At 40.2% G+C, this 14,919-nt stretch overlaps 1 long non-coding RNA gene across 1 annotated transcript in view; it reads left to right on the forward strand.

The window, feature by feature from the left end:
- The first annotated feature begins 655 nt into the window (after positions 1–655).
- The window catches only part of LOC141056881 (uncharacterized), a 174,605-nt gene continuing 160,341 nt past the window's right edge, over positions 656–14,919 (forward strand). The window contains exons 1-3 of the long non-coding RNA XR_012221950.1: positions 656–746; positions 3,014–3,144; positions 9,130–9,250. This is a non-coding gene — a long non-coding RNA (uncharacterized lncRNA). The remainder of the gene's footprint in view (positions 747–3,013; positions 3,145–9,129; positions 9,251–14,919) is intronic.

The raw sequence follows: 14,919 nt of genomic DNA on the forward strand, positions 1-14,919 counted from the left end.
TGATCGGACTCCCACCAATCAGAAAACTTTAACTGTTGGATATGTGCACTGCACATGGCATGAGAAGATATCTCCGATCTCCAAGAATTGACCTCTGAAGTGGATATGAAATCCTTAGCATGTCAATTGTAGCAGACTTATTACAAGCAAGGTGCTTTTTGTGGAAAAAAAAAGATCAATATTTTGTTCCGATCTTAATTCCTGGAATTTTTCTGGAATTAGAACATATTTAGAATTATAACATTTGTGATACCAATAGTTCAATATAAAAGTGTCCTATTCATCCAACATTCATCACTGTATGGATCAACTCCAAGTTTGGCAAAAAAAAAAGAAAAAAAGGGATCTAGCCGTTAATCGCTCTAAACAATGGGTGCATTATATGTCCAACATATACTGATGAGGAGTGACTTATGTAGGGCACTTATTATATGAAGGAGTAGACAATGTCGGTCTTATGCCAGTTCTTTATTTAACCATCGCAAGGCCTCTATGGGTGCCCAGCTGAGCCGAATGTTTAGTGTTATATATTGCCAGACAAAGGGACATTGAGCTGCCATTTGTTTTCTTCCATTGTGAGATAATGAATATGAATCACTTTCTAGATTGAATCCGACCTACTGCATCTGCTGCTCCATAATCCAACAGTAATTCTACCAATGTGACAAGACCGGGCGTCGGCATCTGTGCACTGGGAATCCGGCCAGACATTGACAAGAATCTCTATCTCCATAGACCGTTCCTAGGTTTGTTGTTTGTTTTCTATTCTATTCTATTCACTCTCAGTCTTCTAGTTCTAATATAATGCACGTTGTATAAAATTAATTCTTTTAACTCCTCTCTTTACACTACGCATTCATTTTTCATCTATACCTTCCATGAACTAAAACAGACCCCACTCATCACATATGGAGCACGGCAACAATGTAACAAGTGAGTTCATGAAGTTTCTGTCTTCTTTCCATCACCTGTAAAAGATATTATTGAGAAGTGGAAGGAATCACAGCAAGAGACCCCTGTAACATTACAGAGCGGGGGGGGGGCAAGTACTGAGGAGCAAAGGGCAGAAAAGTCACCACTGTTCTTCTGACTCCAGAACTGCAGAGTCCAGACCTCCTTTAATAACGTTAGCACAAACACTGTGCCCCCACCAGGAACTTTGTCACCGAAGAACTGCATGCAGCTTTACATCACCGAGCACAATGTGTCGGATTTAGTGGTATAAAGTTGCCATTGGACTCTGGAGCAGTAGAAATGTGTTCTGTGCAGTGACAGATTACCCATCTCTATCTGGCATCTGATAGAGGAATAAGGGTTTGGTGAATGCCAGGAGGATGTTACCTGCCTGACTACATTGTGCCCACTGTACAGTTTGGTGGAGGAGGATAATGCTATGGGGAATTATCAGGGATTGGCCTTGGCCCCTTAGTTCCAGTGAAGGGAAATCTTAATGATCCAACACAAGACATTTTGGACAATTGTAACTTCTAGCTTTGTGGGAATAGTTTGAGGAAGACCCTTTTCTGTTCTGCATGACTGTGCCAAGGGCACCAGCAAGCTCCATAAAGACATGTTAGGGGAGTTAGGTGGGGTAAAGCGGAAACAGCATCACAGAACCCAGGCCTCAACCCCATCCAACAATCTTTGGGAGGAAGTAGAATAGAGAGTGCGAGCCCGTGCTCTCCTCCAAAATTAGTGTCTGACTCCAGAAATGATCTCCAGGACAGGGTCAGCAAAATAAGCAATCATGTCTGCTGCTGTGAATGTTGGCTGACTCCCAGCTACAGAAGTCTCTGTACACAATACTCCCACTGTAGGTGTTACATATATTTTTATAGATTTGACTTTGGGAAATACCATGGGAATACCAAATACAGTCATATGTTAAAGTTTGGGCACCCTTATTAATGTTAACCTTTTTTCTTTATAACATTTTTGGCTTTTGCAACAGCTATTTCAGTTTCATATATCTAATAACTGATGGACTCAGTTATATTTCTGGATTCAAATGAGGTTTATTGTACTAACAGAAAATGTGCAATCTGCATTTAAACAAAATTTGACCGGTGCAAAAGTATGGGCACCTTATCATTTTCTTGATTTGAACACTCCTAACTACTTTTTACTGACTTCCTGAAGCACTAAATTGGTTTTGTAACCTCATTGAGCTTTGAACTTCATAGCCAGGTGTATCAAATCATGAGAAAAGGTATTTAAGGTGGCCACTTGCAAGTAGTTCTCCTATTTGATTCTCCTATGAAGAGTGGCATCATGGGCTCCTCAAAACAACTCTCAAATGATCTGAAAACAAAGATTATTCAACATAGCTTTTCAGGGGAAGGATACAAAAAGTTGTCTCAGAGATTTAACCTGTCAGTTTCCACTGTGAGGAACATAGTAAGGAAATGGAAGAACACAGGTACAGTTCTTGTTGAGCCCAGAAGTGGCAGGCCAAGAAAAATATCAGAAAGGCAGAGAAGAAGAATGGTGAGAACAGTCAAGGACAATCCACAGACCACCTCCAAAGACCTGCAGCATCATCTTGCTGCAGATGGTGTCACTGTGCATCGGTCAACAATACAGCGCACTTTGCACAAGGAGAAGCTGTATGGGAGAGTGATGCGAAAGAAGCCGTTTCTGCAAGCACGCCACAAACAGAGTCGCCTGAGGTATGCAAAAGCACATTTGGACAAGCCAGTTACATTTTGGAAGAAGGGCCTGTGGACTGATGAAACAAAGATTGAGTTGTTTGGTCATACAAAAAGGAGTTATGCATGGAGGCTAAAAAACACAGCATTCCAGGAAAAACACTTGCTACCCACAAGCTGGGTAGAAATAGCTGTTGCAAAAACCAAAATTGTTATAAAGAAAAAAGGTTAACATTAATAGGGGTGCCCAAACTTTAACATATGACTGTATGCTTTTTTTGCTTTATTATTACCAGGGGAAAAAAGTTTACCCAAATTTTTTCAGATTTTTTAAAACTTTTTTTATTTTCTACTTTACTTTTTAGGGAAATTAAACATGTGATTGTCTGGTCGCTTGTTCTATATACTGACATTCTCACGCCTCCCGAAGAAGCAGAGCGAAACGCGCGTCGGGGCAGAGGGACACCATCATATACCCTGCTGTTCAGTCTGAAAGGTAATAGTGATCATACCTTCAGTTTGCTTACTTCTTGTCTTGGTCTTAGGTTTATAAATGCACCTTATTGATGGCACCTTACTGAAGGGGTTTACATTGATAACACATCCACCGCTTGTCAGCCCTATGTCAGTTCAGTGGAATGGATAGGACTCCATGATAGCATGCAGTTTGCAGCAGTAAAAAATGTCCAATTTTTCTTGTTCTCCTGAACCTTTTTTAGACAGTGGATTGTGAACTGCTATTATATGTATGGCATACCTTGGAACATGTTCCCTTTTTTCTTTTCAATTACCTTTCTAATTTTAATAGATTTTATATATTCTTGCTAATAAATTAATTATGTTTTAATATTGATTATGCACTTTATTTTTTTACCTTGATGACACTCATCTTTGGTAAATATGTGTTTGACATACTACAGTATTGAAGTATATAGATAAAATTATGTTGTCCTGTGAAGCCCAGCCACTGGCTAGGCTTCACAAAAGGACAAAAATGGCAGTTGTGGGACCTTTGCAGGTCCCTAAGTGTCACAACAACCTATCGATCTCCTGCGAATGTGCCATTTTTTTTAGCTATGTTTTTTTCTTGCCAAAACGCAGACTTTTTTAGTCATGACGGGGCTAACAATAGAGCAAAATTAGAGCATTAAAAAGGCATCAAAGTCATAGGACAGATCTACCATACATTTACTTTTACTATATATTGAATGTGATTAGGAGTAATGAATGTAGATTGTTCGATTTATCTCTGGTCCAACTGTTTTGTTAAAGGATTTATGAAAAAAAAAGTCTAGGGGGTAAAGTTTGTCCTTTTGGAAAGCACCAAGCTAACTTAGAGAGACCCAGAAGCCAGGCGATGATCCCTGGGGAAAAAAAATGTAAATTAGTTTTCCAGCAGAAATCATATTGTTTCTGTAGTGCCACCTATTGGAGGTAGCCAGTAGCCACCCTAAGACTTTTTTGGTCAAAATAGGAGAATAAAATTCGAAATGCACTAAAAAGCCCACAATAACATAATAAAGTTTTCATAAGCAAAGGCTTTAATTCTCCACTGTACACATTGCAGAATTCATAAATCTTATAATCTGTTATTTCCGTTGACGTCGGCTCCTTATTTCATTTGTTTATTATAAAAATAACTAAAACTAAATGCGGCAGTAGTTCTACAATTCTATCCCGAGGCGAGATTGTTACAGAAACATGGAAAAGACATGGTAATAGAATTTAATATATCCTTAGAATGGCTGACATTAACATACACAAGGCAAAAGACAATTATGTCATTTGTAGCAGGAATGCCATACAGAATAAAAAAAAAAACTGGCTGAAGCCCAGAATTTACAGAATGTTACAGGACAGAGGAAGCCAACAACATTGCGTTTTCATTGAATATGTCTGGAAATATTTGCCCCATTGCTTAGGATTGAATGTTCCTTCTGCTAATATCTATAAGGTGGTGTCACACAGACATGCTTGACAACTCTTTTGGAACTTCCAGGAGCTTCCCGGAAAAGGGTTAGACCTTCTGAACTCTTAGAAGTCACATCGGCCTATCCTCAAAGATACTTATCTTGTCTTTATCAATAAGGACCAGCAGTGGTCATAAAGCCATCTGTATGAACAACCCATTGATTTTTGGAATGTTGAGACCCAGGTAGATAAAGTATAAATGTGGGCGTGACGTGGTGGCAATAATTGTAATTTTATAATTTTCCTCAAGGTTACCTTAAAAGCAGGTGCACACAACTGTTTTTCTCAGCACGGTCCAACTTTTCAGATCAGAACTCTGATCAGACAGGGATTAGTTTTTTTTGGAGGTGGAAAGAAAAAAAAAGTTTCCTACCTTCTCCATTATGTCAAAAATCGGACTGCACTTGGTAAAATGTTAGTCTATGGGGTCATGCACGTCTGATTTTTTTCCTCAGACAGAGCCCGTTAGAGTAAAAAATTGCAGCATGTCTGAGGTTTATCCGATATTCGGATCAGACTCGGCCATGCAAGTCAATGAATTCTCGCACCGCATTTGGATGACATCTGAGTGCAATACAATTTCCACAAACTAACGGAACGGACAAGATGGAGAAATTTTGTTCTCATCCCGAGAGAATCGGATCACACAGTGATCACACTCTGATCAAACTGTGATCAGACCCTACAGACCCATAGACTTTAATTGCCGAATTTGATCTGACACTCAGATGAAAATTAGACTTGTCAACAAATATTTTTCTCGGACCACTTAGTCAAAGGTAAAAAATTTGACATGTACACAGCCCCATAGAATAACTTTGTCCAAGTCCTATCTGCGAAAACCACGGATAGCACTCATTCAATATAATTGGCTGTGTGCACCTACCCTAAAGTAGATATTGTGGCACGCCAACCTCTTTTTTAGCTTCCCTTTTAGAGTATGTGATCATCATAGAAAGAGGTTCCTTACTCAGGACCATACTCTACTAGTCAGAGTGGAAAGCAGCTAACAAACAGTCTTGATCTTGTGGACCCAACCCATGAATATCCTGAAATGACCAACATTTAATTTAGGAGAAAGGTGTATGGCCAGATAAATCTTTCCCCTGCAACATCAGCAGATCTTTAAGGGAGTTTGAGAAGTCAGATCAATGACGATCATCCCGACTCATATAGGCCAGTAAATATCATATACTTAGCAACATTTTCCATTTTGCCAGGACAGTTCCATAAGGCTGGCCTAGTGTTTCAAAAACTATACTTAAATTTAGATCTTTAAAGGGTTTTCTAGGTGTATTGGGTACTTTCCAAGCATTCCCGAGAACATGATTAAAAAGTCCTAAATTTTGACCTGCTCAGGACTGAAGTATTGTTGACTTATCCTTAGGATTGGTCATCAATTTGAAATCAGCGTAGATCCAATACCCAGCACCCTCACCGATCAGAGGAAATCCACTTCTGCAGAGGCCGGAACTAAGCGATGTACAAGGGTAATAGGAGATAAAGAAATGTATGGGGCTTCTGAGCTCTATCGAGTCGAGGGTGGTGGGATGGGTACTAGGTGTCAGATCCCTTCCAATCTCATATTAATGACCTATCCTATGAATAGGTCATCAATGATTTTGTCCTTGAAATAGCACAAAAAGAGTACTTAAAAAATCCTCCAATAATACAAGAACACAGCAAAAAAGCAGAGATGCTTACCCGTCCAGGCCTTCAGACAAATGCACTATCAGGATGCAGAGGAGCCATATAATTAAGATGGCAACACAGGTGCCAGAATACCGATAAGACAACCGCTCACAGCCTACCAATACATGGAGGGGTCGGTTGCTTGGTATATTGATGCACAATAAAAACTTGTATGTTGTGCTGTTCACACTATGGCCATGTACAGCATCCAGGTTAACAGCCTAGTAGTTATACCCTTCTATTAGATCAGGCGGGCTGCCCAGCGCTATCAAAATGCATGCCATGTGAACAGACACTGCAATTTACAAGACCAAATGGGCCCAAATGCACCCTGAATAAAAGTGCAAAAAACACATGAAAAATGTGAGGTATTAGCTGATATGATGGCCAAAATACGTGAGCCCGTAACCTGCACCAAAGGTCCTCATGTTTATGGGTCCTAACACTAAATCTTAACACTGAAATAGCACAAAAAGAGGATTTAAAAATCCTCCAATAATACAAGAACACAGAAAGAAAGCAGAGATGCTTACCCGTCCAGGCCTCCATCAATGATTTTGTCCTTGACAACTCATGTAAGATAATTATGTTTTCAATGTGACATTATTGTGCTGAGAATGAAGATTCCGCATGGGGTCTTTGCCTTTTTTTTTTAGATCAAGATATTTTATTATAGGTTGAATTTGATGGGCATATGTCTACTTTCAACCTTAAAAACTATGAAACTACAATCCTACCATAATCAGCTCTGCTCCATGGGATAAAATAGGAAATGGATATATTCTTTATTATAAAAAGTAACATCTACACCTTAAATGAACCCTCATGATAAATGCACAACCTGGGAATTGCATTTTGTACAGAAGGCGAGCTCTGTTCCAACGCGGACCATGACTGCTCGGTTGATAAATGTACAGGTTTCATGTTGTTTCCTGAAATACCAGGTAAAGGCCTACATATTCCAGATCTAACTAACATATAAAAGACATATTCCAGAAGTCAAACCTAACGATTCCTCCCAGGGGCACCACAAATCAAATAAAAAGGGGCCAATTTTTTTCGTATAAAATGCAGAAGTATGACTTTGTAATTGCCCGTATGATTTATTATTGAGAAACGCTCGGTGTAGCAAATCATGTTACACCGTTCCAGAGTGAACTGTTTAGTGTTGGTAAGGACAATTACTCTTTATTAAGTGCAATAATAAGGCGGAATAGTTTGATTATATATCTTAAGCTGGCGTCACACTTTCTAAATTTAAGTTTAAACAAAGCTCGAAGTGTTTATTAAGAGTATAATGCATCGATATTTACTGGGGTCTTAACAGCTCAGAGTAATGTCCTGGTGGGGACATTACCTGGATTTTCTTTCTATTTATATAGAAGCAATTTAGGATACAAATATTCACAAGCCAAGGTTTGTGTTTACTATAATTAGGAGGTAGCCATATTTCTGGGGCCATAGGAGAATAGAAACTCTTTTTTGGCTATATTTATGTGTCATTTACATAACCTTTATGAACCTTAGTAATAATAAACTGTTGAGTTTTCCATAGCATAGGAACAAGAGTGTAGGCGTGGCTCTAACGGGCGCCGATATAAAAATCAGACTAGGAGGTTGCTATGAGGCCGATGGAGAAAAGGTGTCCCAGGTCAAGTTGGATTTCTCCTAATTTTTTCTAGAAGCAATGGAGACAAGCAAGCTATAGGCTTTTAAAAGGATTGTTCTACTGTTAAATGGTCAATTGGCATACATAAGAAGTAATTGCTCATCTCTCCGAGCCCAGCCAACAGCCTTATTTCCTGGTATTTCCGCTCAACACACAGGAAATGACTGCTGAGCCAATCACTGACAGCAGCAGTGAACCACTTCAGCCAGTGACTGACCGCAGCTGTTCACATAATCTCTCCAGCAGAAACTAAGAACTGATGGGGGAGGTCTGTGCTGTGTCCAAAATGGACCAAAGAAGGAGTTGGTCACTTCTTTTTTTATGGAATTTTGACCATTATATTTTTTTAACTCAAAGTGGACAATTTTTTTTTAGCAGGATTTGTCAATCAAACTCTGTGTTCTCCCGGCAGAAGCTGATTGCTAATGTCTCTCTGCATGTTTCAAAGCCTCTTACATTGTAATCACTCATTCACTTGTATGCGAGGGATCTTGTCGTCCAACTCATGGCAATTGCACAAATGTATGGAGCTGTGCCACGTCAGTGTGCTCATCGGCGGAGCACCAGTTGTTAAACCTATACCAATCTGATATTGATGACTTATCCTAAGGGCTTGTGCAGATGTCACATCGCACCAAGACTAATTTTAGTCTGTGGGACCATACACAAATAGGATTTTTTGCTCGGATAGATCCTGTCTTTGGAAAAAAATTTACTACATACCACAGTTTGATCCAATATTTAGATCACACTCAGCCATGCAAGTCAATGAGCCCATGGAATTTTTGCGCACTGACAGAATGGGGAAGATGAATAAATTTTGGTGGCCATCTTCTCCTCAACATAGAGAATCGGATCACACTCTAATCACACTTTGATTACTCTCTGATCAATCTCTGATCGCAGTGTGATCATTGTTATTTGCATACACATCTCGATTCTCTAGGATGATCTGCACCTGACCTAATGTTAGCTCATGGTAACTCATCATATTAAAGTCCCAGAAAACCCTTTTAATGTAGAAATTCATTTTTATTGATCTGCATTTAACAGAAAATCCTGTAGAAGAGAAAACAGGGACCATATGTCGTACACAGCATCAAATTGGGGATAAAACAATCTAAATTTGCTATTTTGCTTTATCCATAGCTTTGGTCTCTTTTGTTCTGCGTTGCTCAGACCAGTGATTGGCTGCAGTCGTCACAATCATGATGTCCCTCGCTGCAGCCTGTCAAGAAAGTCTGAAGAGGCATCACAGGACCAGGACAAGGTGAGTAATGCTGAGCTTACTATTACAATCATGTAGATAGGAGTTTAAGATTTCTAAATAGGGGAGGGACCCCGATATTAAAAAAAAGTCGACAATTTTGGTGAGATCAGCCAACTATCTGATGTGTATCAGTTACCTCTTAAAAAACGATAATGTATGTGTATGGAAATGTCAGGGGATAGGTCATCAATGTCTGATCGGATGGGGTGTGAAACCTAACACAGTTGCTGATCAGCTTTCCCCGGTGTCTGCAGTGGTCGAAAACTGCTCAGTTATGGAGCTGCACAGCACAGCTCTATCGATGGAATAGTGGCCACGGCTGGGTAATGTATATCCACCACCTATTTATTGGAAAAGGGAGCGGAAATGCAGTATACTATACAGTTCACGGAGCTGTGCTGTGCACCATCGGAAACAGCTGATCGGCAGGGGAGCCAGGTATTACATCCCCAACAATCAGACATTGATGACCTACCCAAAGGACAGACCATCAATGTTAAAGTCCCAGACCAGCCCTTTAATCACTTGTTCAGTAATCATCAACTTAAGACGTAGTGTACAGGTTTCCTAAATGAGTGCCGCGCTCACAAATAATAAGCATTTATCATTTTGGAGAAACAAAGCTTTACACAATAGCTGTTCACTGAGGGTCTTTGTAGTAAATGGCTGTGCAACGTCTTCCAGGACAAGAGAAACCATGGCTGTTGGATAAGGATTATAGGTTGACGACCTTATGGGATGTTTTGAAATTTGGAAAACGAGACAATGATCAAAAAATTTGTACATTTAGAGAAAAAAAATGCAAAAAAAATGTAAGCGCCACAAAAATGATTTCTCTCCTCTCTTTCATGAATCCCATCTTAGTGCCAATAAGTGTACAAATTCTCTGCATTTTAATTTACAAACATCTTTTTTATGCATTAATTTCGATCACTTATACAGTATTCACTATCGAACACGAAGGTTTAAAAACCCATTGGGAACATAAATATCTTATTTTGGAATTTTTAGTAAAAAATATTTTATTTCATGCAGAAGAGATTGTCCGAGTCTGTTTTCCATCTCTTGTCATAAAACTGCTGAGTCCGGACAGCGAAGTATCAGAGTGATAATATATGTACAGAACTTCAATATGTTTCGCCAATATAAACTTCTCTGTAGCAAATACTAATCACGGTTGGTATTTTTATGGTCTTGTAAGATATTTATCAATCTGTGTCCTGGGATAAAGTTTCTTGTAGAATGTTTTCAAGGCTTTTTATTTACTGTTGATAGGTTTATAGTCGAACACGCTATTAGTGACTATGGTGAACCCTGAGAATTTATGAAGGCTAAAGTTGGGGCAATGGTTAAGCTGTAGCTCATGTTGTCTTTGTTAAGAATACTGGTGGTTATCACTTTATGTTAGCGGTGTTAATCAGCGAAAAAAGCAAAATGTGTTACAGGGCAATTTTGGACACAATTTTGGTGTCAGAATACCATAGTAATAAAACGCTCAATAAACTTTCCACCTTCGTGTGAATGAGCCAACGAGTCAACGTCCGCTTCTGTAGTGATGTCATTATGACGGGACGGGACTGTAGAAGACATGTCGTCACACAGGGTTGGAAATTGAGACCAGGCGGGAGCTCAGAACCTCAGTAATGGGCAAGAGTGAGGAGTATGTTTTCTTTATTATCCCATGACATTATTTCATTGAGTTTTTATGAAATTCTTCTTGATTTCGAGCCCCATTTTCCTTTATTTTACTTTGTTATATTTTAAAATTTCTAAAAAGAAAAGCCAGCATGAACAAAGCACATATCTAAAGCCATGTCCCCACATGCAAATACTGCTATTTTCCTCTGCTATTTTCTGCAGGTGTCCACGCCAAAATACATAATAGCAATTTATCCTGATTATTGCATTTTTGCAAAGCTTTTTGCATGTGATTTCCCCCCTTTTTTATGTGTTTTTGTGCAAATTTTAGCCCCTTAGCAACCTTGGGTTTTCTTTATCGCCTTATTGGGGGACACAGATTTGAAGGCTCCAAGAAAGAGATTTTACGGTAAGAACCAAAAATCCATCTTTTCTGTTTTTGCTACCTGTCTTCCAAGAGCCATAACATATTTTTCAGTCAATATGGCCATGTGGAAGCTTTTTTTTGCGGGACGAGTTATACTTTTGAACGACACAATTGGTTTTACTATATTGTGTACTGGGAAACAGGAAAAAAAAATTCAAAATATTTACCATGTTCACTAAGTGCTAAAACTGACCTGCCACTATGATTCCCCATGTCATTATGAGTTGACAGACACCAAACATGTCTAGGTTCTATTTTTATTTAAGTTGTTGAAAAAAAAATCCAAACTTTGCGCCTCAAAATTTGCTTTGCCATTTTTTGAGACCTGTATCATCTCCATTTTTCTGGCTATGGGGCCGACTGAGGGCTTATTTTTTGGGCACCGAGCTGTCGTTTTTATCAAACGACATTTTGGGGTAGATATGATGCTCTGATCGCCCGTTATTACATTTTATTGCAATGTTGTGGTGGCCAAAAAAGCGTAATTCTGGTGTTTTGATTTTTTGTCCCTTGTTTTGACATTTACCGATTGGATTATTTTTTTTATATATTGATAGATCAAGCGTTTATGAAATCGGCGATACCAAATATGTGTATTTTTTATTTTTTTAATTGTTTTATTTTGAATGGGGCGAATGGGAGTGATTTGAACTTTTATATTTTTTAAATTTTTTTAAAAACATTTTTTTTTTTACTTTTCACATGCTTCAATAGTCTCCATGGGAGACTAGAAGCTGCTATCATATGTGATGATCTGCGATGTACGATCCAAGCATTTGATCAAACTCAGACATGCAGTGAGCTTGTCCGAGGCAAAAAAATCGGACGTGCACTACTAGCCATAAAGGCTTGGAGGGAGCATTAATAGCAATGTCTCCATTATGTTTAATGTCATAATATTATAGGAGACATTTTTAGATGTATTGCAAGTCAACCAGCGCAGGTTCTGCTTTGTTTTTTGAACACTTTGTACATTTTTATATTCAAGATAAGACTCCTTTCTCTTCTGTGATATGTCGAGGACACAGGCATTCTTCATCTGTCGCTCATCTTCTTCTCCGCTTGTCAGGTTCATTATAAAGACCGAAATGATGAAATAAAAATCACTGCAGCAGCAGGAATGTGGGAAGAAAGAGGCATCAATGTCTTTTATCTGTTTGTAGCCATGACTTTATAACAAGACTTTGAGTATGGGAATATAGACTTTGTTATAGAGGACAATGATATGGGTGAAATGACATTTTTTTTCTGTTTATCTGTCAAAAATGTATTGACTGGCAGGTTTAACAATGGAACTGAACATCCAAAATAAATCTTTTTTTTAACATTCTTTTTAAGGGTATGTAACAATTTTTAATATTTATTTTACTCACTTGTATAGCAGCATCATTTTCATCCATGCTTTATAGAAGTCATCATCATGTTCCCCACCGGGGCTCACTAGATTCCCTATCAGTATGTCTTTGGAGTTATGGCGGACATCAGAAAACCTGGAGGAAACCCACTTTGTAGATGTTGTCCTTGGTGGATTTTGAACTCGTTACCCCAGTGCTGCAAGTATACAGTGCTAACCACTGAGCCACCGTGTTGCCCATGTGATATGTTATAGCCCCTGATGAATAGTGTTGATTTTTGGGGGGTGTAGGTCCTGAAATCCTCACAGGTGAATTACCCAGTGGACCTCTGGGCAGGTGTAGGCCCCCAGCCCATAATATAAGTGATGCTTCACATTACACCTGATGCCCTCTAGACAGATATCGGCAGCATCTCATCATATATTTAAAACAATTCTCCACTATTACACAAGTTAATCTTAAAGGTTCCAGGGCCGTCTAAAAAATAAAAAATAAATCCACACATATGCTCACGGACTGTCAACTCTCCTCTGCACCACTCTCCTTGCAGGAACGTCACATGACCGACTGCAGCAGGTAATCAGCAGCCACTCACTGATTGGCTGCAGCATTCATGTTACACTTCCTCTAGATTTTGAGGACCCTTTTAACAAACTACCCAATTTATTACCATATAGAAGTATGGCGCCCCCAGGAGTAAGGTCGCCACAGTGGCTTTGCCTTCCTCCAGGGAGGGTAATGCCAGGCTTGGAGGCAATGACGGGTCTCTCTCGCAGTCAATCTATGCATGCAACACAGTTCCACTCCAGGCCAGCAGGGGGAACTCTGAACTGGGATTAAGGGGAGGAGTGCTCTCTGAGGGCCAAGAGGAAGGAGTGGTCAGTTAGTCTGCGGAGGGTGAAGTGTGCAGACGTGTGGAAGGAGCGCTGAGATAGAGCTGAGAGGAAGAGCTCATCTCTCGTAGGAGCGCATGAACTGGAGCCTGGTCTCCACGGCTGTATGGACACTGATGGTCCTACAGCAGACACCAGAGGAGAAAGAAGGCTGTAAATGCAATACTCCCATCTAAGACTTGAGGGCACAACAGCAACACGGATAGTGAGCCGGGACTTAGGAGTGAGGAGTCCCTGGAACAGGCTACAGTTGTCTGCCGTGCAAGTAGAGTTCTTGGGAACATCTGACAGGAGGAACTCCCGTGTAACTCACTACTGGAGATCCCATAATTAAGCGCTAGGAAGGAGACTGCACAGCCCATCTGCTGAGAGAGAATTCCTGAGTTGCTTCCAGGCTAGCCTGCTCCGGTACCATCTGTAATTAGGACCCTGGACTGCATTTATCAAGTAAAGGTACAGAAATTGCACCCCGCTGTGTCTTTTCTGCTTCCTACCTTTCCGGCACCGCTACATCCCCGTGCCAACCCCATCTACACTGCCCTGAGACTACAGCTTCACCTGTGGGGAGCTTTTACATCTTTGCTGCACCATACCATCAGTCCCAGCAGATCTGCATGCAGCGTCGGCTTAACACCTCCCTTGCTGAACACCACAGGTGGCGTCACAAACTATTCATCTAACTACATTCCACCATTCACATTTTCCTATTACTTGGGCACCCAGGGCCACGGTCCGAGTCACTGCTGCTGTGACACATCCCACTGATACCGGCCCGGTACTGAGTACCCCCACAGCCCTGGGAGGGCGACCCAGAAGCACAGTGTGAGATGACATAAAAGGGCAGATTACATAGTATCCTCCTTCCTCAGCCCTGAGTTCACAACAATATCATAGAAGCCCCTTTCCCTACCAATCGTCTTGCAGGGTTTTGCTGTTGCCAGAGGTCTTCTGTTTGTGGCCTGCCATTATGTGAGCATTTTCCTCTCCCCTCTTAGAGTCGATAAGGCACCTAGTTCAAGGTAAGAATCAGGCATCAAAGACATAAACTTGAGAGTCCCCTCTCTCCTCGCAAAGAAGGACTCGGCACTCCACCTTGTTATGCTGATGAATAATTTTTCAGCAATCCATTATCATGTCCAAGTGACATATCGGTCCAAAAACACCAACAGTCTTCAGACATATGGATTGCGTTACATCGAAAAGGTGGAACAGTATCGTCACTGTATTAGAACATGGCTATAGTATGACACGGGAGAATTGTTACACAACAATGTAGATCGTGCTCCCAAAATCAATTTAACTGCCCAGGGCCGATCTTTGCCGACACAGAGTAATCACAGACTGCTCCTGACAATG

This window comes from Dendrobates tinctorius, unplaced genomic scaffold (genome assembly GCF_039654945.1).
Source record: "Dendrobates tinctorius isolate UK_male_01 unplaced genomic scaffold, ASM3965494v1 ptg000201l, whole genome shotgun sequence".
Taxonomy (NCBI): domain Eukaryota; kingdom Metazoa; phylum Chordata; class Amphibia; order Anura; family Dendrobatidae; genus Dendrobates; species Dendrobates tinctorius.